General features: G+C 46.0%; 1 long non-coding RNA gene across 2 annotated transcripts in view; it reads left to right on the top strand.

The window, feature by feature from the left end:
* Positions 1-9,227, top strand: part of LOC121013238 (uncharacterized) — an 18,784-nt gene extending 9,557 nt beyond the window's left edge. Inside the window, exons 1-2 of one of the 2 annotated variants that reach the window (XR_005782592.1) lie at positions 102-775; positions 8,342-9,227. This is a non-coding gene — a long non-coding RNA (uncharacterized LOC121013238). Of the gene's footprint in view, positions 1-101; positions 776-8,341 lie in introns of those variants that run through there. The other variant, XR_005782593.1, reaches the window with a different exon arrangement.
* The last annotated feature ends 3,178 nt before the right edge of the window (positions 9,228-12,405 follow it).

The following is a 12,405-nucleotide window of genomic DNA, read 5'->3' as shown; positions in this document are numbered from 1 at the left end:
CTAGGCTGACAGTGCAGAGGCTGCTTGGGATTCTCTCTCTGCCCTCCCCCTTCTCTCTCTCAAAATGAATAAACATGAATCCAGTATGTGAGAGCCTGTGTGATTAAACTGGAAAAAAAGGACAAAGGAAGAGGCCTCTAACCAGCCCTGTTTTCAGGAATGAAGGAGTCTCTTTTTCCTAATCCTGTCTGTGTCCCTGTGACACCTGAACATCGCCTTGCTTAACAGTCTTTGTTTTCCAAGTTTCTGGATAAAAGACAGATAGCCTAATAAGGTGCTCTTATTTATTTATACCTCCCGGCTAATGACTTGATTCATTCTCTTTTCGAAATCAGAGGTTTACATTAGGAGAAAGGGGATGAGTTTTCCGATGCCAAAAAAGTGCTCTGCGGGCCAGGAAGGCCTGGCTTCCTCCCAGTCTGGGGCTCAGGTGAGCAGTTTTGGAAGATTCACCAGGGTCTCATTCATCCTTTCTTTTCCTGCCACCCTTTTCAAAAGCACCCGCCAGGAGCCCAGGGAAGCGTGGCTGGGCAGGGAGGCTGGGGGCATGAGAAAGGCAGCTGACGCTGGCCGGCAGGGTCTAGAGGCCGGATGGACACAGCAGACTCCCACGCCACAGCTGTGCCAGCCGTCGACCTCTGACTCATCAGCCAGATATAGATCATGTCCTTTTCTTTACTCACACAGTTTCTGAAGCATGGGCTGAGCTTCCAGGCTTTGGACAGTTGAATCACGCTGATTTGGTCTCGAGCAGACTGTGTTTGCAGAAGAGCAGGTTGGTGCCTTACACCAGCCCGGGGGTGGCCGGGCCCTGGGTGCCCCCGTCCAGGCAGCATCCTGCCAGTTTTCCACCTCAGCCTTTCTCAACCTGGCTTCATGACAGTGAATCCTGCTGGGGTCCCTCAAGGCATCAGAGTCTAAAATACCTTGTACCTTGTGCCCTGGGCTGGCATACAGGGTGACTCGGAGGAGAACAGGAATACGGGGATGGCTGAGAACCAGGAGGCTTGGGCTGGAGCAGTAGCACCACCTCCGACTTGCCAGGTGAGCCTGGCCAAATTGCTGAGCTTTGTATGGGGTTTCAGTCTCCGCATCTGGAAAATGGGCGTGGCCTCTGTGTTCTCCTGCTTTTCCTTCCTCCCATCAGGAATATGACATAAGTCAGTTTTCTAAGCCTTGTCTCTTAGGAAATGAAATTCTTTATCTTGGGGGCGCCTGGGTGGCTCAGTCAGTTACTCATCCGGCTCTTGGTTTCGGCCCAGGTCATGATCTCACGGTTCGTGAGTTCAAGCCTGAGTTGGGCTCTGTGCTGCTTGGGATTCTCTCTCTCTCTCCTTCCCTCTCTGCCCCTCCCCACTCTCTATCTCTCTGTCTCTCTCAAAATAAACGAATAAACTTAAAAAAAAAAAAAGGAAATACTTTATTTTCTTATAATAAGAAATGAAAATGTCAGAAACCAGTTGGAGATTTCAGGGTCAGGTGAAGGGTTACAGGAAGCCCTGTAGTTCACCCTATCTCTTTATCTAACAACTTCTTGCATTTAAAAAATACCTGGCCCTGTGCTGGTAGGTTCTGGGGGGTAGAAAACAGAATAAAAGGACATGGTCTTTGCCTTGGGGACATATTATCTGATGGAGGATGTAGATAATGTTCAAGTCAGGTCAACAGCTTATCAGGCGTTAGATAGATTCACTCAAATGCTATTTCTGAGACAATAATACTTTACATTTTAAAGAGGTCGTAGCTGGAATATTTTGAGGACAAAGAAAGGAGAGTAACCCTTCACCCCACCGCACCCTGAAATCTCCCACCTGGTTTCTGATATGTTCATTTCCTTTCATAAGAAATAAAGAATTTCATTTCATAAGAGACAAGGCTTAGAAAACTGACTTAAGCTAATATCATATTCCTGACAGGAGCGAGGAAAAGCAGAACACATAAGGCATGCCCATTTTACAGACGAGGAGACTGAAACTCCATACAAATTTTCAGCATTTTTGGCCAAGCTCCCCTGCAAGTCCCCCAGGGGCACCTCGGCTTTTCCATCATACATAGAGCAGGTGGCCCAGAATCTCATGGAATACCAAATAAGTAAAGTCAACTGTGGTGAAAAAATGTAACACACGCTGTCGAGAGAATGGAAGGGACCCAAAGCCCAGACAAGGCACACTTCCTACATAAGACATGACTGTGAGAGCTTTCGCTTGTCATAGTTTGGTTACAGCATTGGAGAAAATGGTTCATCACGTCAAACCCATGGGCAAGGTCACATTTTAAATGGGAATTTTTTTGTGTCTATGGTGGAGATTAAGGGGCCAACCATTCGCTCTTGCACACCTATAAGACTCCTGGCCCTTCTCTGGTCATTCCATAGCCAGCATCTACTGAACTCATTCAGGACTCTGCACTGACTCCATGGGGCACAAACAAGGCATGTCCCTGTCCTCGGGCTGCTACCTGAAAAGTGCCCGACAGGTGACATTGGAGATAGTCCCTGACTGTGGAAAAGCCAGTTGGAGATGCTCAGCAGAGAAGTTTGCAGGACTAGAGAAATCAGGGAAGGCTTCCTAGAAGAGGTAGATTATGAGCCGGGCCTACAAATCCAGCAGAATTGGGGCAGGTGGTCCACAGTGTGGGAGTGGGCATGCTCAGGTCCAGGGGATAGGTCAACAACCTGGCTAGAGGAGGCAACGGGACACACTGAAAGGAAAGTGATTTCGTGTGGACCATATCCCTGTTAGGAGATGACCACAGCAGCTAGGCTAGGTGGATGTATTTCAGCGAATCCTGGAACGAAAGTCGATACGTGCACCACCAGCTACAAACCCAGCTTCCTTATCTCCTATGCCCCTGCCCACCCCCCCTTCTGCTCTGCCATCTACACCTTGGCACCTTTGCCTTTCCCAAACAGGTGGTGGGTAGAGAGAGAGGCCCAGTGGAACTTGCTAAATGTCCTCCTGTGTAACTTCTTTCAGAGGACCATGTGGTGACCTTTAAAACCTGAGGTTTTCTTGACGTTTATAAACACACCTCTGCCCCCAGCCCCAAACTGAATTCTGTATTCCTGGGCTGATTCTGGAAGGTAAATCGTCACAGCCCTGGAGGTTGGGTGCCTCCTATTGGTGAGAGTTGGTAATGACAGCATCCCAATGGTCATTTTCCAGACTTCTCCAGGGTGAGAGCCAGGTGGACAGGGGCCTCCAGTAGGTCGCTGCTGATATTCCACGACCACTTCCTGTGTGCCAGGAGCTTTCCTGGGTCTTATACAGACTCACTCATTTTCCCCTCTTAGTGAGGTTGGTACTGTTATTGTCCCGCATTAGCCATGAGGAAACTGGAGCCCAGAGAGGTTAAGAATGTGTGCAAGTTTACACAGCCAGCCGTCAGCCAAGGTGTGCCTGCTGACATGGGACTGACTCTTAGACTGTGGGATGTGCAGGAGCTCTTAGTGATACTAATGTGTATTGTGGTGATGCTGGGTTTTTTTATTTTTTTATTTTATTTTTTTATTTTTTATTTTTTTTTAATTTTTTTTCAACGTTTATTTATTTTTGGGACAGAGAGAGACAGAGCATGAACGGGCGAGGGGCAGAGAGAGAGGGAGACACAGAATCGGAAACAGGCTCCAGGCTCTGAGCCATCAGCCCAGAGCCTGACGCAGGGCTCGAACTCCCGGACCGCGAGATCGTGACCTGGCTGAAGTCGGACGCTTAACCGACTGCACCACCCAGGCGCCCAGATGCTGTTTATTTTTAATGTTAACACTCAGTTGTTTTGAAAGGTGCAAATTACTCAACTGAACAAACTTTTAATACCTACTGTCTGGGAGTTCCCAGGGGGATACTACAAAATGATAGACAATGTTATAATAACAAGGTTACAGTAACTCACACTGAGGTAGCAACAATAAGACATGTATTCAGATAATCATAACCCAGAGAATGTTCCAGAAGAATACTATGAATGCTCTAGGAACGCGGAGAGGAAACATGATTTTTGGCATGGTAAGGGCTGGTGGAAGCAGCAATTCAGGTCTGATAGAACTTCCTGGAAGCGTTCCGGGCTGACAATGGAGTCGGTGGAGGAGATGGCGGGGTGGGGGCGGGGGAAACATGGCTGTCGGAGGGATTAGCGCTAGCAAAGGCAGTGAGGCCAGAAAGCAGAGGGTGTTGGCAAGGCCAGCTGATGAGTGAGGCTGTTTGGAGCTTAAGTGGGAGAAATTTAGGTAAGATTGGGAAATAGAGATGGATCGGATCACTAGGGAGTTAAGGATTTCAAGTTATATTGTATCAAAAGAAAGTTTTGGATCAAGAGAGTGGTGACGGGATACATAAATGTTTGTTGGGGCAAACAAAGTCGTGACCAGGACCAACTTTATGGAAAGGTGGAATGTACCTAAACAGCAGGTAACATCTGCAAAGACCCTCAAAGGATACCATAGATAGAGCACACACATCTACACCTGTGTCTGACCAGCGCTGACCAGCACACCTGTCTCCAAATCCCCCCACCAACCTGACACCATAGCTGGATTCCAACCCTGAGCGCTCAGCAAGACAAAGGTTTGAATATCAAGAAGGCCTCAATTAAACTGCATACAGTTGCTTGGGAAGGCAGGTAAGACAGGAGCCATGAACACATGAATAAGGATACTAATGATATCTGCTAACATTTATTAATCACTTACTCTTTGTGGGGGCACTGTTCTTGGTGTGTTACAAAGTCTATCTCGTTTTGTCTTTCTCATAATCCTTTGCAGTAGGTACGATTGTTATCCCATTTACCAAGGAGAAAATCAAGCCCAGACAATCTGTATGAGTAGCAAATGGTAGAGCTGCAATTCAGTCCTGGGGGTTTAACTGCCATATAGGTTTATCAGAATACTTGGCCATTAACTGTCAACTAGTAATGGAAGCAGGACCAGGAGGCAAGTGACACAGGCAGGCACATTTTGAAAGGACACAGACAGAAAGTCCAGAATAAGATGACACTTTGAAGGGAGGTTTGATGTCAGAGAGCAGCAGGGAGCCTGGGCTGTCTTATCACATGCAGTGTGCATGCAGCATGTGGGCATATAAACTTACGCCAAGGTCACAGACCTTCTGGACTCTGAATTCAGGGGGCGGAGCCACATTAGTGTTAGTCATTGCTGCATTCTCAGTGTCTTGCTCTGATCAACAAGTCTTGGGGTGAAATTTTATTTGGTCTAGTTCAATTGGATATTTTTTTTCTTAAAAATCTAGCTGGCAGGGACGCACAAGACCCAATGTATGCAGTCTCACAAGAGACTCACTTCAGCTTTAATGACAGGCTCGAAGTGAAGGTGTGGAAAAAGATATTTCACATAAGTGGAAATCAAAGGGGAACAGGGAGGGCTATATGTATATCAGACAAAATAGAGTTTGGCTCAAAAATCATAACAAGAGGCAAAGAAGTTCTTTATATACTGATAAAGGGGTCAATTCATCAGGAATATTTAACAATAATAAATATAGATGCATCCTGGGGCACCTGGCTGGTTCAGTTGCAAGAGTACGTGACTCTTGATCTCGGGGTTCAAGCCCTGTGTTGGGTGGAGAGATTACTAAACAAAACAAACAAACAAATATATATGCGTCTAGCATCAAAGCATGTAGATATATTAAGCAAATACTAACAGATCTGAAGGCAGAAATAGATTACAATATGATAAAAGTAGGGATGTTAATACTCCACTTTCCACACAGATAGATCATTCAGACAGAAAATAAATAAGGAAACTTTAGACTTGAACTATACTTTAGATCAAATGGACCTAACAGACCTATATAGAACATTCCATCCAACAGGAGAATGCACATTCTTCTCAAGTACACACAGAACATTCTCCAGGATAGATCATATATTAGGTGTCAAGTCTTAGCAAATTTAAGAAGATTGAAATCACACCAAGTAGCTTTCCAACCACAACTGTACAAAACTAGGAATTGATAACAGGTGAAAAACTGAAAAATCTACAAGTATGTGGAGATTAAACAACAGGCTTCTGAACAACCAATGGGTCAAAAAAGAAATCAACTGGGAAATTTAAAAAATGTTGAAACACAAAAATGGAAACACAACATAACCAAAACTTTTGGGATACAGATAAAGCAGTTCTGAGGAATTTTATAGTGATAATTGCCTACATTAAGAAAAGGAAAAATTTAAATAAGCAACCTAACTTTATACCTTAGGGAACTAAAAAAACAAATGGAGCCCAAAGTTAGAAGAAGGAAGGAAATAATAAAGATCAGATCAGAAATCAATGAAACGGAGTCCAGAAAAACAATAGAAAAGATCAATGAGGGGCGCCTGGGTGGCGCAGTCGGTTAAGCGGCCGACTTCAGCCAGGTCACGATCTCGCAGTCCGTGAGTTCGAGCCCCGCGTCGGGCTCTGGGCTGATGGCTCAGAGCCTGGAGCCTGTTTCCGATTCTGTGTCTCCCTCTCTCTCTGCCCCTCCCCCGTTCACGCTCTGTCTCTCTCTGTCCCAAAAATAAATAAAAAACGTTGAAAAAAAATTAAAAAAAAAAAAAAAGATCAATGAAGCCAAGAGCTGGTGTTTCTTTTTTTTTTTTTTTTTTAAGTTTATTTATTTATTTTGAGAGAGACTGTAAGTGCAGAAAATGAGAGACAGAGTCCTAAGCAGGCTCTGCGATGTCAGTGCAGAGTCTGACACAGGGCTCAATCTCACAAATGGTCAGATCATGACCTGAGCCGAGATTAAGAGCTGGACACCTAACCGACTGAGCCAACCAGGTGCCTCTAAGCTGGTTTTTTGAAAAGACAACAAAACTGACAAACATTTACCTAGACTTACCAAGAATAAAAAGGGCAAGGACTCAAATAAATTATAAACGACAGAAGTGATATTACAACTGATACCACAGAATTAAAAATGATCTTAAGAGACTATTATGACCAATTCTATGCTAGTAAATTGGACAACCTACAAGTAATGGATGAAAGTCCGAGAAGCACAGAACCTACCAAGCTGAGCTCAGGATGTAGCCGTGGAGAGGCCAGAGGACCAGCCTCCAAAGCAGCAGCCAGAGTGGAGGCCCCTCTTGCCCTGCCTTGGGCAGTGTTGTTCCCCGCACTTTTCTTGAAGGATGGGCTGGCAGATGGAATGATCCGCTGAAAGATGAATGGAGAACAGTGAAAGTAAGATATGGCCTGGGGGAACCAACGAGACGTGCTTCTCAAGTTGAGGTTGCGGGATCCACAGCGTCACTAAGAGACTCTCTAGGAAGATTCGGACACTGTCTAAACAGACCCTCCAGATGATTGTGGTGGCAGATGTGTGAGAGCCATGGAACTGAGGCCCCGCCTTGTCACAGCAGTCCTGAAGACAGCATCCTTGCAGATGGGCCCATCCACACCTGTTTGCTGGCCCCATTGGGTCCTCAACATCAGGGGAAGCCAGGCCTCCCTCCCATTGGTAGCCCAACAAGAAGTGAAAGCTAGCCATTCATTATGGATTGTTCTTTCTCCAGCTGGATTGCCTGCCATTGGATGCAGGAAGTTCCTTTGAAAAAGCTTCTTCTCAGGCAGGATTTCCCCTAGAATCAGAAATCAAGCTAACCGTGTTGATAGGCAGGTAAAAAAGATGAACTTCCCACTCTAGTGCATTTCATTTACCTTCATCTTTTCTGTATTAGTTCTCTCTTGAATTACCTCTGCAAAGGGAAGTTCAAGAGTCAGACTCTCTCCCCAGCATTGAGGATATTCTTTGTTGCTTTCTTTTTTTTATGCTTCTTTATTTTTGAGAGAGAGAGAGGGAGAGAGAGAGAGAGAGAGAGAGAGAGAGAGAGAGCAAGCAGGGGAGGGGCAGAGAGAGAGGGAGACACAGAATTCAAAGGAGGCTCCGGGCTCTGAGGTGTCAGCACAGAGCCCGATGTGGGGCTTGAACTCACGAACTGCAAGATCATGAAGCTGAAGTCAGACACTTAATCTCACAGGTGCACCTAAAAAAAAAAAAATTTCTTTTTAATGGAGGATATTCTTCACTTCTGAAATGGGAGTTTTGCTTTCGTATGCTAATGCTGAGGTCAGTCATAGAGATTCAGGTTTAAAAATTTAAATTAGTTTTTAAGTCTCCCTAATAAAACAATAATAATTCTCTAAATATCTGTTGATGAAAACACAATACACTTCTGGCACAAAAGATGAATTTTTTATTATGTGTCTTAAGTTACAAATCAGGAATGATATAATTCAAATATATTTAGCTGTTTGTGTTAAAAAAAAAAGCCACGTAATAACAAAAACTAGTATAGATTGAAATAACCCTTATACTTTGTATTTTCTTAATTATGACAGCTTCTACATTTGTTCAAGATGTACGAGAAGGGGATCGTTTATTCAGTCTGGACAATGAGTCTAGAATTCTCTTTCATCATCTGTGATTCGCTGGAAGCCAAGTTCCACAGATCTGTTTGCTGCTCTATCCAGTCTTTTCCAATTATCAAATAAGTCACCTCCTCCATGGTATCTTGTCCTCCCAAGGGAAGCACGGGTTACTGGGAAAAGGGGCTTGTCATGGTTGCCATCTGTTAGGGGCTGAATTGTGCCCCCACCACCCCCTTTGCACACTGAAGCCCTAACCCCCAGGACCTCAGAGTGTGAATGTATATGGAGTTAGAGTCTTTCGAGAGGTGATTAAGTTAACATGAGGCCACATGGGTGGGCCCTAAATCCAATCTGACTGTGCCCTTGTAAGAAGAGGTCAAGACACAGACATGCACAGAGAGAAGACCGTATGCAGACACGGGGGAAGGTGGCCGTCTACAAGCCAGTGAGGGAGACCGCCGAAGAAACTAAGCCTGTCCACACCTTGATCTCGGACTTGCCAACCCCTGGAATCATAAGAAAATAAATGTCTGTCATTTCAGCCACCCCAGCCTGGGGTCCTTTGTCATGGCAGCCTGAGAAGACTCACCCATACCCCATCTGATCTGCTCCCTCCGGCCGTCTTTGTCTGGGAGAGCCAGGGCTGTAGGCTTCTTGGGTTTTCCTACGTGCTCGCTCATCCCCACATCTGATTTATGAGCCTTGTCTTCTTTGGTGCTTATAGCAGCTACTCCTTGGAATTCTTTGCTGTTTGGATAAGCACAGCCTGCCCATTCCCCTACATGCTAAATAAAAATGTGGTGGTTGACAAGCAGTCCCTGGCACCCCCTTCCTCTCAACCCCTGCTCGGACCTTCCTTGGGCACCATATGCTGTTAGTGGTGGCTTATTTTGTGTGTTGTCCTTTGGTCTCTTGATTGTCTTTCTTTCTTTCTTTCTTTCTTTCTTTCTTTCTTTCTTTCTTTCATGTTTATTTTTAAGAGAGACAAACTGTGAGTGGGGGAGGGGACAGAGAGAGAGGGAGACACAGAATCCTAAGAAGCTCTGAGCTGTCAGCACAGAGCCTGATGCAGGGCTCGAACCCACGAACCACGAGATCATAACCTGCCTCAGTCAAACGCTTAACCGACTGAGCCATCCAGGCACCCCATTTCTCTTTGTTTCTCATCTGAGCCCACAGGGCGGTATCTCCATGTCTAGTGGTGTCCCAGCTGTCCTTCAGCTTGTGGGATGAAATAAGAACGCCCTGTGCCATGAAAACAGAGTGCTGAGTCTCCCATCGTGGTCTGTTGGACACATACACGCACCAGCACACATGTGCAAAGCGTTTCAGTTATGATTTGTGGACCTACCTGCCTCCGTTCCATGACACACAGAATTCTCCTCGGACAGGACGCCTGGTATTTGTGGGTGTACAACCGTTTCTTTTTTGAAAGGATGGAGGGGTATACACTCATCAGGAATGGAAGTTGATAGAAGGAAAACTATAATTTCCATAGAATGGAACTAGAATTCCAACTAGAATTTAAACATAACCAAACTTTCCTACCCAAAGGGTAGGATTTACCTCTGGACACAAAACTTTGTAAGTAAACCAGATCATTTAAAGTCATTCTTGGAGGGGCTCCTGGGTGGCTCAGTCGGTTGAGTGTTCGATTTCAGTTCAGGTCATGATCTCACAGTTTGTGGTTTCGAGCCACGTGTCAGGCTCTGTGCTGACAGCTCAGAGCCTGGAGCCTGCTTTGGATTCTGTATCTCCCTCTCTCTCTGCCCCTCCCCCACTCATGCTCTGTCTCTGTCTCTGTCTCTCTCTCTCGAAAATAAACATTAAATAATAAAAAATTTAAAAAAATAAAATCACTCTGGGAACAGGCTTACTCTACACACTTTGGTTTTGAATGCAACATTGGTTTTGATTCTTCACCCTGGTCTCCCTTCACGGAGCCACAATCAGATTCATTTACAGTATCCGGGATCAACTGTTTCCTCCCAGGTCACACAGGAGAACAAGACAGTTTGTGACTCCTCTCATGCTAAGCGGCAAAGAGGTTTGCTGTGTGGCTGGAGGTGAGGAGAGGAAGTTTGGGTGGAGGCCTTTCTAGAGACATATGTTGCAGGTGGAAGCAGGGAGGTCATGAGGAGCTGCCTCTCGACACCTGGGGCCCTGGTGATGCTGCTTTGGGGGCACAGATGGCATAATCCCGTCCCCAAAGACAAGGGAAGCCATTCCTGTCCCTACCAGGAGCACAGGGTATGTGACATGGGAGCACAGTGAAGATGCTGTCGTGCACTTTCTGGGCAGGATGAACAGAATGGAGTTCATCCACCGTCCACACGGGACAGCCCTGGTCTGGCCACTGCAGGGCGAGGCTGCGAGGTAGGGCAGAGGCATGGCTCCTGAAGTGTGGGTCCTGATGCCCACCAGCCCTCCTTCTTCACCCCAGCCCACCAGGCCTCGGGACCCTTCCCTTCCACAAAAGATATGGTTTTGCTTTTCAGGAAAGGCAAGTAGTCATAGAGATTTGTATGATAAGGCCACATGATATCATCACAAGGTGAGTGCATCTCAGATATGATCTGTGATCTCCCCCCATTTCGCTTTCCTCCCATGCCTTCCCTGTGGGTCCCTTCCCTCGTCGTTCATGATGAGGTCTTCTGCTCCTCTTAACCCCTCTCCCTTCCTTCCTTCCTTCCTTCCTTCCTTCCTTCCTTCCTTCCTCCTTTCCTCCCTCCCTCCCTCCCTCCCTCCCTCCCTCTTTCTTTGTTTCTTGAAAGAGACAGAGAGAGCAAGTGCACAGGGGGCAGAGGGAGAGAGAGAATCCCAATCAGGCTCCACACTCAGTGCAGAGTATGACTCGGAGTTTGATCCCATGACCCTGGGATCATGACCTGAGCTGAAATCACGAGTTGGACGCTCAACTGACTGAGCCACCCAGGTGCCCCTCAGCCCCTATTTCACTTCTTTTCCCCACCACTCAGTTTAGTACTTATTTCTCTTATGGTCTCATGTCTTAGTTTCGTTTACTCAGCTAGATCAGAGTGAGTTCTTTGGGGATGGGGACCTGGTCTCCTTATTTGTTGTTGTTGTTTTTTCAATTCCAGAAACATCTACCACATTCTGAGTATACACGGCTGGTGTTCAAGAATTGTTAACTGAATGAATGGCTTAGAAAACAGGATAGTTTTTGACAGAAAATTTCCTGGAGGCAGTAAAGCAGAACTTTTCCTTCTAGCCCACTACAGCTGCCCGTGGTACTGACACCTCTCTGCTGTTTTCAAAAGATGTGCCCTTTTGTCCTTTGAATGTAGAGTCTGCACCCTTTGTAAAGATCCTAACTGCTTAATTTCAGAGACAGTCTCTGAGAACTGTCAACTCAGCTTAGGTTAGAGGTCCATTTAGAATTCTGTGCCCAGGGATGCTGGGTGGCTCAGTTGGTTAAGTGGCAGATGTTGGCTCAAGTCATGATCCCAGAGTTCGTGGGTTTGAGCCCCTCATCAGGCTACTGTGCTGTCACTGTGGAGGCTACTTTGTATCCTGTCTCCCTCTTTCTCTGCCCCTCCCCCACTCATGCTCTCCCTCTTTCTCAAAATTAAATAAGCATTAAAAAATAAAAGAATTCTGTGCCCAATCTGAGTCCCGGGAACATGTCTTTTTCTTGCACACGGTGGGCACTCAAAGTTTGTTCAATGAACATAAATAAATGAAGAGAAAATAATAAAGAGAGAAAACTCTCTTATTTGAGTAAAAGAATGGATTGGTAGTATTTTCACACCTATCACGTGCATGGTTGGGTTGAATTATTTTATGTGTAGGACCCACGGGAAGGGAAAAACAGCACAGGATTGCCTCCAAGCTCATCTCTGTCCTATTGAAGAGGAGGCGGTCTCCATGGGCCCCTCACCATCACCATGGTGGATCTCTATTTCCCTCTGGTGGCAGATCTGTGTACTGCAATCGGTATTTCTGAGGCTCAGGTGAGGTTAGATTTGAACAGAAGCTTGAAGAAACGGGAAGCTTGAAGGGCCCCTAGAGGT

The sequence above is a fragment of the Herpailurus yagouaroundi genome, unplaced genomic scaffold (genome assembly GCF_014898765.1).
Source record: "Herpailurus yagouaroundi ecotype Mexico unplaced genomic scaffold, PumYag 198, whole genome shotgun sequence".
NCBI classification, from domain to species: Eukaryota; Metazoa; Chordata; class Mammalia; order Carnivora; family Felidae; genus Herpailurus; species Herpailurus yagouaroundi.
Note: the sequence above shows the minus strand (reverse complement) of the source record. Positions and strands in the feature narration are given on the sequence as shown.